At 33.7% G+C, this 17,394-nt stretch overlaps 1 long non-coding RNA gene across 1 annotated transcript in view; it reads left to right on the top strand.

Moving 5' to 3' along the window:
• The window catches only part of LOC106663894, a 29,808-nt gene extending 16,548 nt beyond the window's left edge, over positions 1–13,260 (top strand). The window contains exons 6-8 of the long non-coding RNA XR_001340107.2: positions 9,391–9,553; positions 12,803–12,891; positions 13,194–13,260. This is a non-coding gene — a long non-coding RNA (uncharacterized LOC106663894). The remainder of the gene's footprint in view (positions 1–9,390; positions 9,554–12,802; positions 12,892–13,193) is intronic.
• The last annotated feature ends 4,134 nt before the right edge of the window (positions 13,261–17,394 follow it).

Genomic DNA, 17,394 nt, shown 5'->3' with positions numbered 1-17,394 from the left:
ACTGTCAGGAAGAACCTCAGAACGCGTCCGACCCCGGCAAACCGCGAGTGGGGGCTAAAGTGGGGTCCCTCGACATTATCAATTACCTGGGGAATTATTAGTTCATTGTTTCCTACGGGTCGAAAATATTGATAAAGGAAGGTTGGCCAAATTTGAGTCTAATTGAATGGATAAACATTTTATGGGCTTGTAATATTGATCAGAAGGTTTTTTTTAATAATACAATAACTTACTAATATTAATAATAATTTATATTTATTAGGTTTCGTGGCCCGCTTGACCAAAGAAATTCTTTTCACTTAAGGTTTTTGGTTGTGATAAAAAAGTCAGTGTCACAAGCGGGATTCGAACCCACGACCTTCCGCAAGATTCGCCGCTGCTCTATCACTTGAGCTATCGTGGCTTCGATCCACTCGGACACTAACTTCCCATCCCAACCCCACCTTTTTGAATTTTCCCTCCTTTTTGCCATTTTTCAAGTCACGATAACACAAGTGGTACAGTAGCGGCGAATCTAGCGGAAGGTCGTGGGTTCGAATCCAGCTCTTGACACTGACTTTTTTATCGCAACTAAAAACCTTAATTAATTGAAAGATATTAATTGGTCAAGCGGACCACGAAAACTAGTTAATTTAATAAGTTTTTGTTTACATTTGTTTCCGTGATTAAAGCAGTATCCTAAATACTGACAGTATTTATAATAACAGTATCCTCCCCTTGCTAGTATTCCCTTTAAAATAATGAAGAGGACACTAGCCCTTTTAGCTTAATTGGTGCACTCTCCTATTGATAATTCGCTGTACACATAAATAACTAAATTTTACCTGGAGAATAAAAGTGAGTTACGATCTATTATCATCCAAAGTTATTCTGCCGACTCGGACTACGACAGTCATGCAATAAATTTTCTTGTATTTTTTAAATACAAATTAAATATTAAATTAATATTTTGTAAGCTGTAGACATTTCCAATGAAGTTTTTTGCGTTGCGCAATTTTAATAGTTTTTGGAATAGATATTTTGTAAAAATATACAAGGAACACGATGGCGTCAGGGATTGTTCGGATGAGATTTGGGCTATTTTTATTACATAGGGTAGTTATAGTCTGTCACTCTGATGACTTATACCATTATGCCAAATGGTCAAAGGGCTTTAGTACATCAATGAAAACCGTGCCAATATGTTGTCCAACATTAAAGGCTTGGGCTAAATCATTTACTATTCTGACTATATGGGCAGTGGTATTGACCTAATTCTTGAACTCATAACAATCACCCTTTTGTTTAAAAATCTTAACTTGACGATAGAAGAATATAAAATTATAAACAGAATTCGAACGTCTATGTATTTCCATAAAATGTGAGTTTTCATGGCGGATCTACATCAAATATTGCTAGTATGCTGAAAACTCTCCTCAGGTAGACTCTACTGGTCAGGAAACAACGTTCTTCCAAATGGGAAGAGATACTCAAGTTATTGTTTGGATTTGCGATGTCACACATTTGCACATGTTGACATTTGGGGTTTTTGCGTTACGAATACATAAAAAACGTGTTCTTCAAGCCTTTTACCTCGAAAAAGACAATAAAATTTTTTTAGATTTTTTTGCGTTTTTCTTGAAAATTACGTTAAAAAACGTGCCTACAAGCCTTTTACATCGAAAAAGACAATACAAATTTTTTCGATTTTTGAGGTTTTTGGCGTTTTTCTTGAAAAAAACTTAAAAACCGTGCCTACAAGCCTTTTACATCGAAAAAGACTACAAATTTTTTCGATTTTTTGAGGTTTTTGGCGTTTTTCTTGAAAAATACGTAAAAATCGTGCCTACAAGTCTTTTACGTAGAAAAAGACAATAAAAAATTTTTAGATTTTTTGGGGGGTTTTTGCGTTTTTCTTGAAAATTACGTAAAAAAACGTGTCCTACGAGCCTTTTACATCGAAAAGGCAATAAAATTTTTTTCGATTTTTTTGGTTTTTGGACATTTTTCTTGAAAAATACGTAAAACAACGTGCATACGAGCCTTTTACATCAAAAAAGACAATAAAATTTTTTTCGATTTTTATTCGTTTTTCTTGAAAATTACGTAAAAAAACGTGTCCTACGAGCCTTTTACATCGAACAAGACAATACAAATTTTTTCGATTTTTTGAGGTTTTTGGCGTTTTTCTTGAAAAATACGTAAAAAACGTGCCTATGAGCCTGTTACATTTTAATATGAATTTAAAGCGTTTAATTTGAATATAAAGTATAATTCTTATAAGTCAAAAATGGGATAAAAAGTCGTGCATTTCTGCTTCATTAACTTCATTGTAGAATTTAGAAAGCTAAAAAAAAATTTTCGATTTTTTTTTTAGTGTTTTTCTTGAAAAATACGTAAAAAACGTGTCTACAAGCCTTTTACATCGAAAAAGGCGGGGTTTTTGCGTTTTTCTTAAAAATTACATAAAAAACGTGCCTACGAGCCTTTTACATTTTAATATGAATTTAAAGCGTTTAATATGAATATAAAGTGTAATTCCTATAAGTGAAAAATGGGACAAAAAGTCGTACATTTCTGCTTCATTAACTTCATTGTAGAATTTAGAAAGCTCGCCTCTATTGACTTTACCACCTAAGCACTTGCGTATTCTCTAGAAAAAGAAGCATCATTGTAAAAGCTTTCACAGGAACCAATTCTTAAATACAATCAACAATAGGATTCTTTTAAACTGTATGTTTTTTATTAACTACTAAAGTTATAATTTAGGATTGCGAGAATACATTGCAGAATAAGGTATGACTTTTGGACTAGAAAAAAATGTACTTTTGAAGTATTTTTAAGGCGTTATATTTAAAAATTGTTGTTTATACCATACAACACCTAGTGAAAATAAAAATAATATATTTATTAAAATTTCAGTGAATTAATACTAATTGTAGGATTTCAGGATTTCTTTAATTTTTATTGCCAAAAACTTGTTTTTCTCTACATTTTTGCAAATATCTCAGAAACTATTAATTTTTTTTTCAAACTAATAATTAACTGAACGTTGTAGAGGATTGAATTTGCTTTTAAATTAATTTAAAACCTATTAGGCTTGATATATGTTGGGATAATGAGTCTTAAACAATCAAAATGCGTATTTTAAGCGGAAGCATCTTTGTAAAATATTTTGAGGGTACCAAGCGTTAAATTCAATTAAGCAATTTTAATTATTCTAAATGTCTATCCATGTTAGTGAGGCATTTATGAAAAAGACATGGCCTTGGGATTTCGCAAAATATGGTAAACTAATTTTAGGTCCAATTCAGTTTAAAATTGTTGTTTATAGCAATATTTCGTCCAAAAAGAAGAACCAAGACTTTGACATGAACAATCGTGAATGAAAACTAATCGCAGGTTTTCAAGAGAATAAGGGTCAAAAACGACTCGTTTAATTTTTATGTCAAAAAAATGTTTTTCTCTACCTTTTTACAATCGTATTAGAAATGATTGACCATTCGAAATAATGACGAAGTGAAGGTTGCAGAGGATTGAATTTGCTTTCAAATAATCCGCTTTGAAACCTATCAAGCTTGATACGTGTCGGAATAAACAGACACAGGCAAAGTAATTGTGTGTTCGTAAGTAAAAAGAATCAACGTTATAAACGATTTTAAATAGAACTAAGACTGTTTATAAATTATGTAATATTTATGTGGCAATGATTTTCGTAATTTATATGTTAGTCTGTTAAGAATACAACAGGTAATATGGTTGGCAACGCACCAGCTCTCCACTTAAAAAACATATTTCTTGATTCTTAATTGTTAAATTCACTAATTTCGTGGTCCGCTTGACCAATTAATATATTATAATTAATTAAGGTTTTTAGTCGAGATAAAAAAGTCAATGGCACGAGCGGGATTCGAACCCACGATCTTCGGCTTGATACACCGCTGCTCTACCTTGAAAAATGGCAAAAAAGAAGATAAAAAGATTTATCCAAATTGAAGCCTCGGTTGCGAGTTAGCGACTTTGGCCTGTTGCTACTTCAAATTGATTCCCTGTATCAATCTTCATAAAATTTGAACAAAATATCCACAAAAAATTTATGAAACTAAGGAAATATCAAAAGTCTAAAAAAAAAACATTTGAAAAGTATATTTTTTTTCGATTTATCCAAATTGAAGCCTCGGTTGGAGTTAGCGACTTTGGCCTGTTGCTACTTCAAATTGATTCCCTGCATCAATCTTCATAAAAATTGGTCAAAATATCCACAAAAAATTTATGAAACTAAGGAAATATCAAAAGTCTAAAAAAACATTTGAAAAGTATATTTTTTTCGATTTATCCAAATTGAAGCCTCGGTTGCGAGTTAGCGACTTTGGCCTGTTGCTACTTCAAATTGATTCCCTTTATCAATCTTCTGTGGCCGCAACAATTTAGGCGTTGACAGGGCGCTCATCACTGTAAGGTAAAGGTTCCTGGGTTCGAATCCAGCGGCCCAACATTCGAACCCGACATACTTACAAATGGGCTTTTTTTTCTCCAAAAACACCGGCACCCCGAGGGTTGATATAACCTCTGCCGTTGCGAACCCTCGTTTAAGAAAAAAAAAAGGAGTGTAATCTATTTGATTCTCGGCGACGAATGAAATGGCCATGGAGAGCTTTAGTGAAGATATACTTCATTTTAACTTATTAAACTCACTAGTTTTCGTGGTCCCCTTGACTAATTAATATCTTTCAATTAATTAAGGTTTTTAGTTGAGATAAAAAAAAAGAAAAATGGCAAAAAGGAGGGAAAATTCAAAAGGTGGGGTTGATATGGGAAGTTAGTGTCCGAGCGGATCGAAGTCACGACAGCTCAAGTGGTAGAGCAGCGGCATATCTAGCCGAAGATCATGGGTTCGAATCCCGCTCGTGACAATGACTTTTCATCTCAACCAATACCTTTCATAAACATTACTCTAATATGTAGTCTGCTGACCCTTGTTCATCATGATCATTATACTGTGCGTCAATAATTTATTCTTAATAATCATAAGCATATTTAATAGTGAAACATTTATGCCAAAGCCATATAAATTTTAAAAAAAGTGGATCGCGTGAGACGCCGCGGTCGTGGGCTCGATTCCTACCGTTCCGCCTGAAATTTCCGAGTCCTTTCCATCCCGCACAAAGTTTCTGTTCATTCATTACTTTGACAAAATATAGAAATTGTCAAAGCCATTAAAAAGAAACACTAATGATAATAGCAAAATAATAAAACAGATTAAGGAAATAAGCGGCATGAAAAATAAGAAGGTAATTTTCCGCTTTTCCTTCAATCAATTGTCTACTTCTTATTTGGTCATTAACTCATTTAAAGGGGCAGAAAAAGTCATTTGATTCAATTTCAAAGTCGGAAAAAACCTTGAGCAACATACTTTCAGCACGTCGGGTCGTTCGGATTTATGACTTACATTAGTTTGGATTCAACCTGCCCCGTGTCACGTAGACTTCTGATCTAAACAAAAAAATATTTAAAAATTAAATTTTAAAAAATAAAATAAAAACATTTTTTGTAAAACCGTAGGTAAAATTGATTAATCAATTTTGTTCAATTGCTAGCCATGTCGACGAACGGGGAAGAAAATTGTACAAAAATCTTTTTTCGGCAATTAAATTCTTTTAATTTTTTATATAACAGTTCGGTGGGAAATTAGTTAATAGCACAATATTTACATAACTGTTTCGCATGGTCGAAAATTCACCTATTACTGAACTCGATCCTTATATTAGAAAACGGGCGTTTTTTTAACAGAGTTTCATCACCTCTATTTCAAGAGTTCGAGCTGTATTTTAGTATTTTTGCAATGAAATTACACGAAATGTCCATTAGTTTTGCATATACAAAAAAATTAGTAAAAAAAAGAAACATAGGTACCTTGAAATTGAAATTGAAATTTATTTTTATTTACAAAATAAATACAGTATTTACAAAGAAATTAAAAAACTGGCTTCAGGCTTCCTGCCTATATACCTGATCTGAAGTAAAAAAAAACTAATTTATACATATCTCAATATTAATACAGAGGGGAAAAAAATTTAAAAAACCCTTTACATTATACAGGGTGAATTGCTACTCGTGCTACAAACTTCTCCAGTAGATTCTTCACCCTAAAATGAACAAAAAAGTTCATATTGTCCATGGTCNGAGAATCGGACCATGGACAATATGAACTTTTTTGTTCATTTTAGGGTGAAGAATCTACTGGAGAAGTTTGTAGCACGAGTAGCAATTCACCCTGTATAGTTAATTTACAGCAAAATGTGCTTCACTCTTTTGTACTTATATTTTTTGTAAAGTGTCTGCAAGGAGGCAGCTTCATAGTTAACAATATTTCTAATATTAGTGTATTCACTAAGTTCACAAGCTTTGCAAAATCTTGATGTTATACTGTGGAGTTGTGAAGAGACACTAGTCACCTCAAATATTGAACGCACGTAGTCTTTTGGCGTCCACCTGTAAAAGGAACCAATCAGTCTCAAGCATTTGTTCTGCACAACCTGCAACTTCCTGTAGTTGGTGATACATGTGTTAGACCAGACAGGAGCCGCATACAACAGCATGGGTCGAATATACAAATAATAAATTAACTTTTTATTAAATGTACTCAGATCGGAGTGTCTATTTAACAACGGAAATAAATTGCAGATTAGAGCCATTCCTCTATCGCATACCGTGTTGATGAGCTTGGTGAACGTGAGCTTTGAGTCCAGCATCAAACCGAGATACTTCACTTCTTTTCTCCATGGAATACACCTTCCATTTATTGTCACAAAACAATTAACATTAGGCCTTCTGCGAGTGAACAGAATCACCTCTGTTTTTGACTCATTGGGTCTGGTCCGCCATCTGTAAAAGTAATTAAATGTTTTCTCAAGGGCTAGTGAGAGCTAGCTATTGTATCTACCCTGAAAGACGAGATCATAAAAGCGGAGTCATCAGCATATAGGGCACACTTTGGCTTAACTTTTAGTTCGGTTATACCATTAATAAATAAATTGAACAATGTGGGCCCAAGGACAGAGCCTTGGGGCACACCAGCAGCAATTGGCCGAAAGTCAGTGCTTACGTTGTTAAGCAAGACACAAAATTTCCTATCTTCCAGATAACTCCTTATTAAATAAACGATGTATTTGGGAAAGTTATAACTGATTAACTTAAAGAGAAGCCCATTGTGCCACACGCAGTCGAACGCTTTTTCAACATCAACCAGTGCCATCCCAGTGTGCTTGTTCAAATTAAAATTGTGCTCAATAATATCTGTGACCCTCGCCAATTGTGTTGTGGTGCTGTGATGTGACCTGCTGTGATTCCAAGACAAGGAAGAATTGAGATGGGCCAGTAGCTACTCACCTGAAACAAGTCTACCAGGTTTAGGTAGCACAATTATTTTACTGTATTTCCAAATTTTGGGGAAATAACCATATATTAATATGTAATTAATTATTTTGGTGAAGTGTATTAAGCTTTAGCTTTAGAAATGTTTTTTTATGAATTTAGGGCTTACACCATCTATACATGGGGACTTATTATTTTTTAGTTTGACAATAACATTTTTGAGTTCACTGGGACAGGTTAATTTGTAATTACTGAATTACTGTGCTTGTTAATAGTAGTAAAGTACTTTTTAGTTGTGGACAATACCCGCCTCGTAAAAGAAGGGATACATACCTAAAACCAATCCCTAACACTGCCTAACCTAACATTACACGTCCATAACCCTAACTCTGATCAAGCCAAACCTTTCCATTTACCCAATCCATTCTCACTTCCAAGTAACGGGGAAAATGTTGACGCAAAAGAAGTTTGAGTAACCCAGAAAACTTATCCATTTTCAAACGGGCAGTTATGAATTTGACTTTTGTACATCTTAAGTACAGATAAAATATTATTACATTTGTGCTTTGTGTGGTTTATTTACATATCAAATAGACTTCGTCAGAGATTAAAGTGTAAAGAAAACATATTCAAAATTTAATTCTTTAAAAAATTATTCTTCTTGTCAGCTTAACAGTTTGTGTCATAATTTTCATTATTTGTCTGACCGAATGAATTAAACATTTAATCAACAACGACCTATAAAATTAAACGCCTATCTAAACAGTCGTTTTTTTAAATTATAATCAAGTACGATACACCAATTTGGAAAGGATTTATTAAAAATGTACCATAGTGACGAGGCTGCTACGAACTACTTTTATCCTTTGCCTTGAGCATATTTTAACATCCATGACGGCGTAATTCATTAAAACGTTCACCTCGTCGTTCGCTTTCTTTCCTTATACTTCTAACTGGAATTAAAATAAAATTAATCCAATTTACATAGCTGAATGACAAAAGTCAGACCCAACCTTACAATATGACGCAAAGATGGGCCTTTGGATAAATTATCTTTAGCGGGCGTTTAATTTTTTTAAGGACAAGCTTTGAAAGCACTTTTCGAAAAATAATAATCTTATAATTGATCCATTTAAATGTTGATATTTTCATTATTAATAGTAGATGTGTTTTGCCAAAATAATGTACTGATATATTCACTAGTTTTCGTGCTCCGCTTGACCAAATCTTTTAATTAATTAATCTGTATTTAAGATATTGGTTAAGATAAAAAAGCCAGTGTCACAAGCGGGATTCGAACCCATGATCTTCGGCTTGATACGCCGCTGCTCTACCACTTGAGCTTTCGTGACCTCGATCCACTCGGACACTAACTTCCCATCTCAACCCCACCTTTTTGAATTTTCCCTCCTTTTTGGCATTTTTCAAATGTCCCGAGCTCGTCACACTGACTTTTTATCTTAGCTAAAAACCTTAATTAATTGAAGTACTGATGTTGAACCGGCACTAGATCGGTCTACAATCGGGTTTTTGATATTTGGCAAACGCGTTTTGCAATGATCAGTGAAGAACATTTGACAAAAAGTTTGTGAAACGTTCCTCACTGAAGATGACGATAAGGCGAAACGCGTTTCATCAACATCAAAAACACGAGCGTGGATAGTTCCAATAGTAACACAGCGTCGGTTCAACATGAGTTCCAACCATTAACACTCCGGGTATTAATTTTTTATTTTACTTATTTTATTTGCCAGAAAATAAATGGGATTTTATCCATTTATGTTACAAAAAATGCACTATTAATATATTATTAACAACAAATTGTCAAACTATGCATTACGTAAATTTTCTGGCAACCTGGCAGAAGAAAATGCATATTGTTCGGTCTTTTGTATGCTAATTAGTAAGATAAAACTTACGTTTAATCCACAAAGTTGGGTTTTATCAAAAATATATTCATATCCCAATGAACAGGCACGACCTGTTGAAAAAAGTTCAAAACGATTCGCATTAAAAAAAAATTTTTTTTGCTTGTAGGAAAATTTTTGGCCGGTGCTTCCCGCCAAATTCATTGGATGTGTGCACCTGGTTTTACGTTTGTAGAACGATACGAATTTAACTTCTTGTTGGATTCTTCTGACAATAAGTCATGTAAGGACAGTTTGGTCATCTCCGCTCAACCTGGTCATCCTAAAATCAGGTAAAACCTGCTGACAAATCTTCAAAACACTTTTCATTTAATAAAAAAAATATATTTAGATTTTTGTGAACTTTTGAAGCTTTCCGCCATATCCTTTGAACATCTCTATCTGAATTTAAGTAATTTCTTGTTGGATTCTTCTGACAATATGCCGTTTACGGACAGTTTGGTCGCCTCCGCTCATTCTGGTAATACTAAATGGCTGATTTTTTGGTCTATCGGGCGTGTTTTTAGCTTTTTGACCATCTTAAGCGGTAGGTTTGTGCGATTTGTTTCCATTATTGTCGCTATCTCGACAAAGGTGTGTTTTGTCATAAATACATCAACAATGATCAGGTAAAAGCTGCTGACAAATCGTCAAAACACTTTTCGTTTAATAAAAAAAAATATATTTATCTTTTTGGTAAACTTTTGAAGCTTTCTGCCAAATTCTTTGAACATCTGTATGTGAATTTAAGAAATTTCTTGCTGGATTTTGCAGAGTTGTTTGCGTGCTGCTTGGTCGTTTTCTATCACTTTAGGCTGCCTAAAATGGCTGATTTTTTGATCTATCGGGCGTGTTTTTAGCTTTTGGACCATCTTGGGCGGTAGGTTTGTGCGATTTGTTGACATTATTGTCGCTATCTCGACAAAGGTGTGTTTTGTCATAAACACATCAACAATGATCAGGTAAAACCTTCTGACAAAAACTTCAAAACACTTTTCGTTTAATAAACAAAAAAAAATTAGCTTTTTAGCGAACTTTTGAACAGATGCTTTCCGACAAACTCTTTGAACATCTGTATCTGAATTTAAGAAATTTCTTGCTGGATTTTGTGTTATTGTGCTGCTTGGTTGTTTTCTATCACTTTAGGCTGCCTAAAATCGCTGATTTTTTTATGTTCTTCAGCGGTGGATTTGTGGGAAATACTTTTTTTCGATATTTCACTTTTAAGGTGTGTTTTATCGAAAAAAATACCAGCATGATTGTTCAAAACAATTCGCTTTAAAATAACTTGTTTTGTTTTACTTCTAAGAGAATTTTTGGTCCGATCCTTCCAAATTGGTTGAATGTCTGCATCTGGTTTTTTGGGTTCGTTGAACTATCTGAATTGAACAGATCCTGTTGATCCTGGAGTGTTGTGTACGTGCTTTTTGCACGTATCCGATCACCCTAGTCCCACAGATTTGTTTTTTTTTTGTCTACCAGGCGTGTTTTGGCTTATTGACATTTTTGATCATTTTTATATACATAAGAATGACTGAAGATTAGAACTTGAATTGTTTTTGTTTTTTAATTATTGTTCACGTGACTATTGCGTTAAGTAATGTACTTACTAACTCTAAAATCATTAAGGCGGTAGATAATATATAATTACAAGCAGTTAAGTAAATGTAATTTACATGACTTGAAACACATGGTATTCATAACTATAAGCATGGAAGCGTGTATCACGAAAGAAAGATCACGAATAGCATTATTGATTATTTTGTAAATCTAAGTCCAAAATTGACACGTTTCGCGTGTTTCAAATGGTAATATTTAATTTCGGAATAGCTTCGAGAATGAGCGACCTTAAAAAAATGCCGAATGCCATTGGTACGAAGGACTACGAAACTATTGTGATTAGAGATGGTTGAGAATCAAGGAATAAATTACGACCGGTGACACGTTATGAGGAAATTAATTAAAGTGATATATCGGATAAAGGTCTCTATAGCTATTAGGCGACTATATCTCGCGTCCTTTTGAGACAAATCGTCTTTTAAGCCTCTCCCCATTCTCACCACGGTCGTAGATCTCTGATTGTTATTTATGTAAGATGTAATTATAAGAAGATGAAATTACAAAAAAAAAACATCGAATTTTTCAATGACGGCGAAGATTTATTTTCCCCGAGTTAAATCAATCTATAGAATACCGGTATAAAAATTATTTTCATATTTATTTGAGAATATCGGTTCAATAGAAAATAATGCTTTCGGCTATAAGAAAACAAGATATAATAATGCAGATTATTAGTATTCTCCGAATGTTTTATCTCTTGGATATTAGAGCGCCGACGTGTCGAAAGGAGAGGCCATCCTCTCCTTCCAGGGCTGGAAGGTTTTCCTAAATTCTACGTTGTGTTATTCCCCCGTTCACCTTGTATTTGGGTCAAGAGCAAATCTCACCGCGTCGTGCTGACTCGAATGCCGGTCAAAATGGTTTCTCATCTTTGATATGTAGGTTTTTTCCATACAAGTTCAACATTTCTGTGCTAACACCTGCCCACCCAAATGTTGTCAACATGCACAGACTGTTAGTAAAGCGACGATAATATATCAAATTTCGAGTTCTTTTATTATTTTTTTAAACTAATTCAATATTATATAATATTCATTAATTGATATACAATAATGTTTAACAATACGTTTTAAACTTACGCCAGAACTGAGCCCTTAAAAATTCCATGCTGGGTCAAAAACTAGTTCAGACCAATATTTGAAAGTCAATTATTCATAAATATTTTGATTTATTTGATAAAACCCCTAATATCTAGGATTAAAAGATAATCCCTACCAAATTTGCAAGTATAAAGAGACGGGTTTTGCTGTAGAATCTGAAATACATATGAAAAGTTATCAAGCCAGATGAGGCTTATGATAGTCCGACTCAAAAAGCTAAAAGAAGAACAGGAACAAGAAAGATTAAAAAAGTGAAATAATTAAAATTGTTGATTTTTTTTTTAAGTTGTTGTTAAAGTTTTTCTTAATTTAATTACAACGTGTTTAAAATAATTATTTAAATATTATAAAAAAATAAATTTATAAAATTTAATTATTTAAATATTAATAATTTAAATATTATTTTAAAACACGTGTGCCCAGCTTGTTATAACTTTCTTGCTTAATAAAAAAAAAAAAAATCATCACTCCCTGAAATCGATGGCGCGAGAATTGTATATTAAACGGACAAACAAATTTTGACCGATATTAAAAGTTTTTGCAGGTCTATTTTTCCAGTTTTTGAAAGTTTAGACGGAATATGGAACATTTTTTTTTTAATTTTTCTTATGTAAAGAAAGGTTATACGGCTTCTCTATAAAGAGGAAAGGTATTTAATTCAAATACTAATGTTAACCTTAACCCTAACCCTACCTAACCTAACCATTCCTAAAATAATCAAACCTATGCGCTTCCTCTAAATCGATGACGCGAAAATGATCAAGCAAAAATTGTATATTTAACCGAAAAACAAATTTTGACAGATTTTAAATGTTTTTGCAGGCCTGAAGTCTATATGGAACATAGAACCTTGTTTTGAAAATCTTTCTTATGCAAAGAAAGGTTATACGGCTTCTCTATAAAGAGGAAAGGTATTTAATTCAAATACTAGTTTCACTAATTTCGTGGTCCGCTTGACCAATTAATATATTACTATTAATTAAGGTTTTTCTTCGAATCCCGCTCGTGCCATTGACTTTTTTATCTCAACTAAAAACCTTAATTAATTGTCAAATACTAATGTTAACCTTAACCGTAACCCTACCTAACCTAACCATTCCTAATATAATCAAACCTATGCGCTTCCTCTAAATCGATGACGCGAAAATGATCAAGCAAAAATTGTATATTTAACCGAAAAACAAATTTTGACAGATTTTAAATGTTTTTGCAGGCCTGAAGTCTATATGGAACATAGAACCTTGTTTTGAAAATCTTTCTTATGCAAAGAAAGGTTACGGCTTCTCTATAAAGAGAAAAGGTATTTAATTCAAATACTAGTTTCACTAATTTCGTGGTCCGCTTGACCAATTAATATATTACTATTAATTAAGGTTTTTCTTCGAATCCCGCTCGTGCCATTGACTTTTTTATCTCAACTAAAAACCTTAATTAATTGTCAAATACTAATGTTAACCTTAACCGTAACCCTACCTAACCTAACCATTCCTAATAAAATCAAACCTACACGCTCTGAAATCGTTGTCGCGAAAATGATCACGCAAAAAAAATTGCATTTACAGCCGAAAAAAAAGCCTGATTTTAAACGATTTTGCAGGTCTGAGGTCTTTCTTCTAAAAAAACGTATTTCGTAAGGGAAGGTACTTAATTCAAATGTTTCAATTTTCCACCGTTAAAAGTAATTGATTCCTAACAATTCTTCAAACTTTTGAAATGTTTTAGTCTGCACATGCCTGTTGGTCGATAAAAGCGTTACGAATACCTCTTATTTTATACGACCTATCACATTGTTTTTCACACTTTGTACGCAAATTGTATGTTCATAGCCTTGGCGTTTTATTTTATTTCGTTGGAAGCGTAAGCCGATTCAAGTTGTGCTTCCTCCGTATTGCCTGCAATAAATCATCAATTTATTTATTGCGTTTTTCTAAAGCATTTATGTTTTGGAACAGCCGAATGGAAAGATAATTGACGTCAGAGAAGTCGGTCTAAAATTTACAACCGTTAAAAGCCCACACGGGATTCCCTGGCTAGGGGCTTCGTTGTGGAATTCCCCGCCACCTCACTGCTTCATTTAAGCCCGGATGAATATTGTTTGGACACGAACAAAACCGCTCAACACTCTTGTTTACCCCTATGTTAAAATATGTTCAATATTTTTAATTCAACGCAATTCAGCATTAATGGGCAGTAATTTCCAGAGATTTTTTCGTTTTCCTAATTTGTTGGAAAAATAATGACAATCCGATGAAACTTTTTTCTTATTTATCATGAAAGAAAATATTGTCAAGTAGTCTGATCCCCTCATCCTAGACACCCAAAAAGGCTTTATGGGTCAGAATTTCCACATAGTTTTATTATTATTTGTTTATTTTGCCTTTTGCGATGAGGGATGCTAAGTTCACCACAACTGTTATTAATTTTCTATTATTTGTTATATTGTGGTTCCATTATTTGATCACAGCATTGTTTAAAGCGTGCGGGAAATTAAACTAAAACTAAAACTAAACAATATTTGAGAGGGAATGATTGACAAGTTTGAGAATTGATTCATACACAACATACTAACCACGTATTCTCTTCCTTCCACTAGGTTGTTTAAACTTATTTTCATTTCGAACCAAAAATACTATTTATCGTTCGAAATGATGGGGACAAAAATTAAAACAACATCAGATGCGCTTTATTGCCAAAATTTCGATCATTATTTCGCCATTATCAACAATTCACAAAATTGCAAACAATAATACATTACAGGGGGGTCGGTGTCCGCAACGGTTTAGGCGTTGACACGGCGCTCATCACTGTAAGGTAAAGGTCCCGGGTTCGAATTCGGCGGCCCTGCATTTCAAAAACACCGGCACACCGAGGGTTGATATAACCTCTGCTGTTGCGAACCCTCTTAAAAAAAGAAGAAAAGAGTAATTTCTTTAAGGGGACGCCCAGTTGATAGGAAGATGTATGTATATNATTAATTCTTCTTTTTATGTAAGGAGATGAAAAAGTTAGAAGTTGGTGTCGCGATCGGGATTCGAACCCACGACCTTCGGCTTTTCATCTCAGCCAAGACCTTACATAAATAGAATAATTAATTGAAGCAATTCAGTTTTGTCACGATGATTCACATATGAATCTACTGAATTATGTGCATATACAATGCATAATGTATTAAAATTTATTAATAATTATTTTACAAAAAGCTAGTAACTATTGGTTCTTGAAATACTTTTCTAACCGAATTATTTTACTCATATATTAAATATATAATTTATTACATTTTCTATTGATATTTTGAATAAATTCTATCAACGAAGATAAGTAGAATTAATATAATATTAATTAACGAGTCAATTAATATGAAAGTCAAAATACTCTACCTTTATGTCAAGTTCTAACATGTTTTTCATTTGTTCAAATTTAAACAAAAATGTCCCAGCCCAAAAAAACACGTTAATAATTTAAATATATTATTACATTCGTTAAAATACTAAATTATTTTTTATACACAAAAACTCATTGACCGAGGACATTGTGGGGTAACATCAAGGTTTGATTTGAAAGTTATAACCTGAAATCACGAGATAATTTATAACAAAGGCGATAAATTCGTAGGTTTCTAGGTAGCAGTAACTCATATCAACAACAAAAATAATAACGATATTCCAAGGCAAATCAATCATTTCATGAAAGGATAAATGCTCATAATGAAAGGGGTCTTACCAACATCAATTTAAATTTTAAAAGGGCCTTTTGACATGTTAGCGCGATTAATTTTGAATTTTTTTTTACATCCAACCGAATTTATCTTAATGTAAAACATAATTTCTAGATTATTATGCATACCAGTTGGTTAGTATATTCGGGGGAATCGATTACACTAATGTACCTTTATTGTAACTTCGCACATATCTTTTTTCTTATTATTATTCTACCGCGCCCTTCTTCAAATATTCATTAAGTCCAAGACCTTAATCTTAAACTGTTTATAATTGGAAAATAATCGGCCGTGAGTGTGATTAACGAATTCAATACTTGGGCTTTTAAAAATATATGTTAATCTGAAGGAGAGCTAGAAATATTAAACCATCGTTCGTTATGTTAATTCAAAATAATATGTGTTTCTTTACTTTCAATGGACTTTAAGTTTAAATAAAACCGTTTTATAGGTCAACAAAAATTTTGATTTGTGGTTCAAATTGTTTAATACCTTCGTTTTTACAAACTCATCACTCATTAAATTCACTAGTTTTCGTGGTCCGCATGACCAATTAATATCTTTCAATTAAGGTTTTAGTTGAGATAAAAAAGACAGTGTCACGAGCGGGATTCGAACCCACGACCTTCCGCTAGATACCCCGCTAATCTACCATTAGAGCTATCGTGACTTCGATCCACTCGGGCACTAACTTCCCATTAATTAATTACGTTTTTAAAAAATACATTACATTTGACGTTATTAAAAAGTAGTGGTCTTTATGTGACTATTTTTGGATTTTGGTATGAGAAATGTCCTGCCCAAGTTGCTGTGCCTTAAACAGACTAATGCTTTACATTCTCAAAGGCTATGTGCCCATGTCTCTGGTTCCTCAAAAAGCCGGGAACACTCCCGATGCAACGCCATGCGACGCTACCCGATGCGACCCGACGCCCTGCCATGTTTTGGTAGGGTGTGCAACCTTATGGAAATGGGAGTTTGGATTTGCGTCGGGTAGCATCGGGTAAGTGTGTTTCCGACTTAACGAGCCGGTTTCCGTCTCAGTCTTGCCCATCTTCTTAAGGTGATAATCAAGAGGGCCGTGGCCGTTAAAGAAGCTTATAATTCTTCTCAAATCCTGCCGGCTGAGAGAGAGAGAGAGGAATTCCTCGCTTTCCTATTCGAGATAATTGTAAATCTTTTACCTTGCCTCATACCTGGAGTGTTTGTTGAAAATGAAAGTTGCACAGATATACATATTCTCAGACAGTCATAAAAGCACTAAATGCTATTGTTTTGAACGCCAAATTTGTCTGGGAATTGATGATGGGTTTTGGTCTGCGAGTAGTCGAACTTATGTTGAACCGGCAGAGTTGTCTGGGAGTGAAAAAAGCAAGCAGGGAAAGCAATACGAGATAACCTTAAAGTGGGATCCTGGGTACGAAGGCATAAAAGGAAATGAACAGGTTGACCAACTAGCCAAAAAAAGGGGGCAACTCTCTCTCCCATGGGATCAGAACCACGACTACATGCACTAGAGTGTGGGCTTCAGTTTGAACTGGAAAAATGGAATGAGAAAAAAAACTCAAACATTGGACAAACACTCCAGGTATGAGGCAAGGTAAAAGATTTATAATTATCTCGAATGAGAAAGCGAGGAATTCCTCTCTCTCTCTCTCTCTCTCTCTCTCTCTCTCTCNGAGACTATATATATCTGTGC

Source organism: Cimex lectularius, unplaced genomic scaffold (assembly GCF_000648675.2).
Source record: "Cimex lectularius strain Harlan isolate CLEC.00 unplaced genomic scaffold, Clec_2.1 scaffold80, whole genome shotgun sequence".
NCBI classification, from domain to species: domain Eukaryota; kingdom Metazoa; phylum Arthropoda; class Insecta; order Hemiptera; family Cimicidae; genus Cimex; species Cimex lectularius.
The sequence above is the reverse complement of the archived record's forward strand: the minus strand, read 5'-3'. Positions and strand labels throughout refer to the sequence as shown.